The following is a 9090-nucleotide window of genomic DNA, read 5'->3' on the forward strand; positions in this document are numbered from 1 at the left end:
TTTAGTGTAAGTGCTGGAGTTTTCCTCTGGAAGTTACAGGTTTGTTTATGATCAAAGAAAAAACTGAACTCACAGTTCCCATATGAATGCTCTAATTGAACAGAAGAATGGAGCCAATTTAGCAGGCCTTCTCAGAGAATGGGTGCTGGAATGGATCCTGCCAGCCAGATAGGTAGAAGAATGACTTGGTGTCTTCCTTCTGCTGCTCCTGAATCTGAGCCCTATTCCATGCTTTGATCAGGAATCATTCCTTCCTTCACTGAATAAGGGTAACAGGTTGTTTGCAATTAGAAGGTGTAAGTATTGAAGATTTTTCTTTGCTGCAGAGACTGCAAGGGTAGACTTAGGATAGACACCTGCCGCATATTGCTGTTTTTTTCCTATTACTCCCTCCCTTCAGCATCGGTATTTCAAAATAGCTCAAAGAACTAGCAATACAGCTGTGGCCTGGAAAGGAGAACTTGTCAACACTCTCAGGTGGAATATCTTCCATTGTTCAAATGCTGCTTTGCTGAAAACTAGCTTTTTAGATCACTTTGATCTAAGAAATAAAACTAAAAATGGCTTTTAATTTTAGTTTAAAACACTGTTTTCCTATTTTTTTTTAAGAGAAAGTAATGTAAAATAAAATTGATTGAAATAGGATAAAAATATGTTGGTTTTATCAAAATTATGTAGGACTGCACATGACAGCTTAATTAACCAGGTAAACATCTACAGTATCTTTGTCAGAAGCATTCCGAAGTCATCTGATAACAGAAATAGATTTTTTTTTATGTTTTCCAAACTTGTCAAGCTTCATCATAAAACTAGTTAATTACTCTTCAGTATGTTTACGGGAAGTTGTTTCAACAAATCCCACCAGTGGTTAGAAAGATTCTTGTGATTTTTAAACTGAATTCTTTTCACAGGCAATTTATGATCTTTTCTTTCTCATGCCATCAAACTCTAAAACTTAAGAATTATAACTCATCTAGCTTTTTGGTATTTGTTAGACCATGGTTAAGACCATTGGCAAGTTCAAGCTTTTGGGGAACTTTTGTTCTTCTCACACATCAAGATAATAGAAAGCATCCAGCAATGGTGCAGTGATCAATCTAGCATATCTGTCCTTACGGAATGACATGTCAGCTTGTGTCCAGTATTGTAATAAGTCATAGATGGTGGGCTACAAAGCAGCTAGTGGATGGACTCACAGCTTTGTGGATGTATTTTCAATTTTCACTTAGTAAGTAGGGTCCGTGTTCTCCTGATCAACCTACTGATATTTTGTTATATCAGCTCCAAATGCAGTCATAACTCTTCCACAAGAATATATATACAGCATTTCAGGTCTCATCAGGTTTTCTACACTAGTATAATGTTGTTAATCATTTCTCCAGCTGAAATGCCTTCTATATCCTAGGTCTGTATTTCTGTGTCTTGTTGCTGCATTGCACTGAGTGTTTAGAATCTCTTCTTCCTCTTAATCATGTTTGCTGCAAAATGTATACAGAAATTGTTTTAACTTCTGAGAACCTTATACTTTTAATAGTTCCCTCCTCCTTTTTTCGAAATATTTCTAATATTGTTCTATACTGCCCAGCTGTGTCATCAAATTTCTTCTGTGTTTTACTTTTTTTTAGATACCAAGTTCACTAGATAAAGCATGAAATTAAACCAGCTTTGAGCCCAGAAGGCCAGCCATATCCTGGGTGGTATAAAGAGAAGCGTGACAGCAGGTCAGGGGAGGTGATTCTGCTCCTCTACTCTGCTCTTGTGAGACTCCATCTGTAGTACTGCATCCAGTTCTGGAGCCCCAACACAGGAAGTACATGGAGCTGTTGGAGTAGGTCCAGAGGAGGGCCACCAAGATGATCAGAGGGCTGGAGCACCTCCCCTATGAGGACAGGCTGGGAGAGTTGGGGCTCTTCAGCTTGGAGAAGAGAAGGCTTCAGGGAGACCTTATAGTGACCTTTCAGTACCTGAAGGGAGCCTACAGGAAGGTTGGGGAGGAACTGGGCATGTAGTAACAGGGTGAGGGGAATTGGTTTTAAACCAGAAGTGAGTAGACTGAGACTAGATCTTAGGAAGAAATTCTTTACTGTGAGGGTGGTGAGACACTGGAACGGGCTGCCCAGTGAGGTTGTCAGTGCCCCCTTCCTGGAAGCATTCAAGGCCAGGTTGGATGGGCCTTTGTGCAACCTGGTCTAGAGGGACGTGTCCCTGCCTATAGCAGGGGGTTTGGAACTAGATGATCTTAATGGTCCCTTTCAACCCAAGCCATTCTATGATTGTATGATTACTTCTCAGAACAACGTATCAGTCTTACCATTATCCATTACCTTGCAGCATTGGTAGGAATGGCTTCCCAATTCAGTACCCCAATGCTGAAAGAGTGATGTCTCCCTTCTTATCCTCCTCTCAGGCCAAAATCAAAGTGCCCACCCTAATATCAACCCAATGCTCTCCAGAGAACTCTCATCCAAATACTAACCAGACCTGACTGTGTACCTTCTGATATCTGGCAAGCTCAGTTGCCACCAAAGTGAAATGGCTGCAGGCACCCTCTATTACGTCAGCATCGCTCCTCACACCACTGCCACTACCTTGAGGGCCATACTATCCACATGGTACATTTGAACACATTGCTCTTTGTTCAGATTTGTGGGGAGATGGTTGCTCAGATCATTCTGGATGTTATTCAGTACAGGCACTAATTTTACTAGTTTCTGTATTAGGATGATGGCTTACATTAATGTTCACTCCATGTACCAGCTCTGTTTGGAATCTGGTCCAGTGATCCTGCAGTCTGCTTTGAGCACATGAACATCTTTAACTGTGCATCACTGAGATTATTTTTACTGCCTGTGCAAACCCTTAGCCTCCTGCTTTCCCCTTACCTGCTTTATATTTTTACCATAACTGAGAGCTGATGTCAGTTTCTCCCCCAGTTGACAGACTACATTTTAATCTTTTTTCTCCAAAAAATAAGATTTATTTATTTTATTTTAAAATATCTGATGCTCCATGGGGACAAAACAGTTTTAAAAATTGAAAATATTTGTACTGAAAAATAATAATTCCTCTTTGCAGGAGTTTATCAGAGTTGTCTCAGATACCAGAGAAATTTGTACAAATACCTTTTTGTGATCCAAAATTCTAGGAAAACTTCAAGGCTATAAATTCTTACAAAGCACACTAGACAGTCAAGGTAGTTCCCAAACAGTGCAGTGTTTATGAAGTTTTTGTTATGCAAAACAGTGAAACATTCTGTAGATATCTGTACTCTTCACTAACAATTAGCTAATTTTGTAATGAGCTTATCAGCTGACAACGCCTACAGAAGGCAGATGGTAAAAGTATTTGGTCACGTCCAAAAACCCATCTCAGCCCCAAATTTACAAGGTAAATTCGAACAGTTGTCCCTGGAAACTTCTGGTACTTGTTTATATACAATAAATGTTTTTGGCAATTCTAAGAAGTGATATGGGAAATATTAAAATCATTCCACAGGGTTTCAGCTACATATCTTACATTCACTTCAGTGGGAATCATGCAGTGAAATCCCCACTTACTGCTTTGAAAATGTACCCCTTAGTGTTTCATGTCATGCTGAGAGACAGAGCAGTGATCCAAGGTCCGGATTCACAGCAGGTAGCAGCACAGAAAATGTGCCGGAATCCTGTAAAGCACAACTGTGCTAAAATATGCAGGCTTTAACTTAAAATGTCAGAAATCAAGGGCACTCCAAATTAAGCTTCCTAAAATACCCCTCTCCTTTGTCCCATTTAGTGATGGTTACAGCTTTAGAGCTCTAATATCTAAAGTTTATGTGTTTTTGGTGTTTCTTTTTTTCTGTCTTCTTCCTTTTCTCTTTTCTATCCTGCCCTCTATATGACCTCTCTTCTAATTGGAATATATCTTGTTTTTCAATAATAGAATTTCCCCAGGAGATAGTCAATTTTTAGAGCTGAAAATTAATTTACGGACCCTGCTTGATTGCATGCGTCAGATATGTTTGTCTTTTACTACATAGTGACCTTCTCCTCCCCTCTCCCTTTACATCTTCATAGCTGGGAACTTGCTTCGGAGTCTGATAAAATGCCTTTTCATTCATACTTTGTGTCGTCCTTTTCATGTGTTATGCTTACGTTCTGATAGTACTCTTAGCAAGTTGTGTTCCAGTCAGAAGATCTGTTTTTCTATTACTCCCTTCTTAGCAGCTTGTAGGACTGTAGCTGTTCTGATTTTGTAGCAGCTTCCACTTTGTGCATGTCTAAACGCACAGGGCAGAGAACGAATGGGATCCACACCACTCCAAGATACTTTTGTTTTGCAGTTCTATTCCTCAGTGGTTGTGGGACCATGGAACCTCTCCCTGAGCTGTGAAAGAGGTGTAAAAGATAGGTCTATAGGGTTTGTTGCTACAAAGCGTGGATATAGTGGATGCTTCCCTTCCAGTGTGTATAGCTTTCCAACTAAAAATAACGCTTCTTCATCTTGTAAGATGTCTTAGGAACAGTAACTTGAATATACTGAAATTTCTGTTTTTTAAATATACTATCATGTTTCCACAAAATACAGTCCTGTACAGAGTCAGTTTTTTATTCTGTTCAGCTGATGATGTACTGGAGTGCTCAATTTGAAATGAAAATTTGAGCAAATACAGATGCTATTCAAAGCTGTGCATTTCCTCACACTCAGCGTTAAGGACACTTGTTCAGTGTTATTTTGATGAGCTTATTTAAGATGGCGAGTGTTAGATTTGTTTCATCTAGTCTTAGATGGACAGAGCATAAATTGTTACACTTCAGCCAGTCATCCTCAGTGCCCTTTCTACTTGATAAAGAGAGATAGGAACATTTAGCTTATAACTTATCTGACCTAGTTCAGACATTTCCAATTCTTGCATCCTAGAATCGCTCCATTGAATGTAAAAGCAGTCTACGTGGCTACATAAGATCTAGATGTCAGCAACTGATGCATTTGCCACTTGTTAAATTGATCCCACTCAAATTTACAGGGTAGCTTATTTCAGAAGGTGAAATCTGTTTGGTATCTTTTGATTCTGAAAACTTGATCAGCTAATTATGTGATACATACACAGTGATTTCTTCTGGGGCATAGCTCAGAGCTAACAGTCTCTGGGCTAAAGAAGCTTTTCAGAGAAATCTGTAGCAAGTCTAGTTTGATGTCTGGCTTTTCCCAACTTTCAAACATTTGCATAGTCACAAGGCCTGCCAATGAGTATTATATGCTGCTGTAAATTAGGAGTTTATGTCTGTATGGGTACAGCCATGCAGTCACACAAACACATTTTGCACAGAGTAAATAGCTTTCAGTTGCTTTCCTCTCTAAAGCCAATCATTCTGGCCTGTTCAGATGGATGCAGATTTTAGGTCAATATACAGCGCCTACCAGCACATCTTTGAGAGTCTTGGGGCAACAAGGACAAACTTAGAAATATCATAAAAGGAAATTAATTAGATGAATTTGACCAGCAATGGTCAAGGTAACGTGGTAATCTCAAAAGTGTGGGAAAATGGGATAGTGTGCATGTACATATGTGTTGCTGAGAAAGGTCCATTATATCTACGTTTTCATCAGCCATCAGATTTCTGGGTCTTATTTTGAATACTTGGTTTTGAAGCCAGGATAACACTGTTCCTTAATCAGAGAGCTTTGTCAGCTTATGTCAGCTGAGAATCTTGTCTTTAGTCTTTATTCTGGAAGGAAAGCAAGAACAATAAATAGGAGAAAGAATCACAATAAAATCTCTGAGAGAACTTTTATCTGTTTAGTGCAGGTGTGTCTAATATTTCACAGTTCAAGGGCCAAGAGAATAAAATGTACAATGTCAAAACATTCCAAGCTTTTAAAAAGCACTTAAATTAGTATTTCACTGATATTTTTATTAGAATTACTACGGTAAGTAGAGAATGTGGCATTAAACTTAGCCGACCTTCCTTTATCAAAGACTTGACAGTGACAAATACGCAAAAACTCATTTCTATAATTTTTGTTTAGTTTCCTTATGGGTGACCAACTTTTGTGGATGAAAAATAATAAAAACAATAAGCAAAACCAAAATGTCATTATTTGGCATGGCACATAGTCAACATACAACCTTATAACTAACTTTCTGCCACAGGACACTGATGTCTTCTTCCTCCACCCCCGTGGACAAGCGCTTGGCTTTCAGCTTTGGCAGGAGCCACAGCCTGCTGCCTTACATAGAAACAAGGTGTTACTGAGCCTCTAAGTAGAAGTGTCAGCAGCTCCAGGAGAGTTCAGAGTACGTCACCAAAAGTATGGGTGGCGTGGAGTCACTCATTTCACATTTTCTCAAGAGGAACACAGAAAAGCCTTCATGAGAACTGGAGACCTTGCAAGTGTGAGAGCATATTGGAGAGGGATAAAGGCAGTAAGTTTTACCTCATGTGCTCTGTTCTATCTACTACTCCATATTGCTGTTAATATTTGCTTCTTATTGTTAGAAATGTGCAAGTAAAGCTCATGGTCAGAGACGTAAGTAATTCAGATCAGTTTCTCCTATGCAGTCTGGAAGAAACAGGTGAAAGAGACTTCACAGACATATCCATTAAACTCCCAACTAAAACCTTGGCCTCTTAGCTTCCTCTAGTACCTCCTTAAAATCTCCTTCATGATACTTTATCATCTGACAGTCCCAGCACAGGCAATAAACTGTCTGTTATGCAAAAAAAAAAAAAAAAATTATTCTAGCTTTTCTTTACTTTCCCTCCTGCGATCTTTCTGTGTGTCTTTTTGTCTCTTGACATAAATATACTTTTTGCAATTCTTATTCAAAGACTATCTTTTCTTTTTCTAAAAAAATTGTTTATAGAGTACCTAGCATAATAAGGTCTTAATCTGTGATTGCTGGTCCTCAATTACTGTTGTAATATGAGGAACTTCAAAACAATTTCCAAGTATCTGCCATCTGGAGGAATTACATTGAGTGAATTCAGATCACCAGCTTCAAAAAATTATTATTTCTTTAGAAATTTTTGTGGATAAAAGTCAAATAAAAATTCAGTTAAAAAAAAGCCCACAAACTCTATTTTATATAATTCAATGGTAGAAAATGTTTGCTTCTGGTTGACAGTTTGTATGGAAATGAAAACAACAGAGCTGTAGCCAGTGCTCTCCTGTAACCTTCATAGTTTTGTTCACTGGGTGCCTTTTCAGTAAAGTGTGATGTTTTTTGTCAGAATTACCACCATTTTTAGAGAAGTAGCTGTGCATGGAATTAAAATGACCTTCTGTAACAGGGCAATGAAGGGAAGAAGAGAGGGAAATAGAGTAAATCAGTGCATCATGTTTATTTTGAATGAAGTATAATTAGTGAAACTAGGGCAATCTGCAAAGTGAGCCATGAGCTAATACTTCATTGCCAGTGTTTTGAAAGCTGTGCGCATCAAGGGGAATAGCATTTTCTTAGCAGCCATTGACCAAGTCAATGCAGCTATGGCTGCATCCCTGCATTGCTGACAGGGGACTGCGCAGAGAAACTGAAAGGGGGATGAAGGCCTAATTCTGCAGGTACTGGAGTGCTCTTAGCTCACCGAAGGAAAAAGACCACAAAGCTTTAACAAATTTTGTAATTCACAGGGTACTGAATCACACACTTCTATCCCCTAGAGGTCCTTAGGGAAAATATATTATCCAAAATTTTCCTGATGTACACGTCTCCAACTTCAACAGAACCAGAAGTTTCAGCTGCTGCTTCTTACTTCTTTGTACTGTCTTATATTACTGATTTAGAGAGCATCACCAAGTCACAGAATCACAGAATCATAGGGGTTGGAAGGGACTTCTGGAGATCATCTAGTCCAACCCACCTGCTCAAGCAGGTTCTCTACAGGAGGCTGGAGGACATGCACTAAGACCCATAATAATAATAGCAGAAGATGTTATTAATGTTTAAATGAGTTTGCTTTGAATTTGATATTTTGGATGTGTTGCATATCTCAATTTCTGTCTCCCAGAACTAATCAGACCATTGTACCAATGCAGACAGGCAAACCTTGAAAAGACATACAGATCTATATTATTTTGCTGTTTTTCTGGAAATGCTTCAGGTTTATGGAGATTGAGGTCCAAGTTAACAAAGGATATTATGTCCTTTGGTATAACAGCTAGCTGAACAGAGCAGGCTTTCCTTACTCACCACCTGCTGGTGCGATTGAAATGTATATAAAATAATCTAATGGAAGCTGTGTAAAACCTTGATACAGTTTAATAGTAAGAATAATCAAACTCAGAGATAACTCCCCAGAAACAGACTTTTGTACCATGTCCCAGGATGGAATTCAGCAGTAATTTTTCTCTGATTCTGAGCAATTTTGCTAGCTGGCTGAAGTTGAGGCAGGTTAGCAGGGTGAGCTAATAATAGCTAATAATCTGGATTTAAAAACGGATAAAATTGTCTCTGAGGAAATTGATGATGAAGAAGACGGACAAAAAGAGTTTTATTCTTCAGGCTAGACTGAGTTACGAAGGGGCCCAATCACCCATTCATATTGCTGGGTGAAAAAGATCTGTCCAGTGTCTGCTTCTCAGAGTTATAAATGTAGTGTGAATCGAGGCATTTTGCGGGGAGTGTAAAGCCAATGTTTCTGACTTGCTTTTACATTCATGCTGACACCCAGTGGCTTGCCAGCACAATTACACACTGTGCTGCACGCTGTGTAATGTCCTTATTAGCAATGAAATAATAAAAGTCACACTAGCATTTCAGGGAACTTTGGTGACTGTAACTGACACTGATGTCCTCTTTATTTTTAGTTATTTCTGGGGGGGGAAATAATGTACAAGAAGAATACCTCTAAAAATACAGTGCACAACATTGCTTGTTTCATCAGTTGGAACTTGGATCCAGCTCCAGAAAGTGTAAGGGGTTTCACCAAAAACCCCAGAGGAGAAGATCCCATTGGCTTTTGGCTTTTCATGCAAGACGAGTAGAGGAATTGCTTTCTGACTGCAGAAGGCATTTGACCACAAACTAATTTTTCACTGTACAATATGACATGACCTTAAACCCTCATAAGTTCTTATGTACAATTTGGGGAGGGGAGGGAAGGGGAG

This window comes from Numida meleagris, chromosome 1 (genome assembly GCF_002078875.1).
Source record: "Numida meleagris isolate 19003 breed g44 Domestic line chromosome 1, NumMel1.0, whole genome shotgun sequence".
Classification (NCBI taxonomy): Eukaryota; Metazoa; Chordata; class Aves; order Galliformes; family Numididae; genus Numida; species Numida meleagris.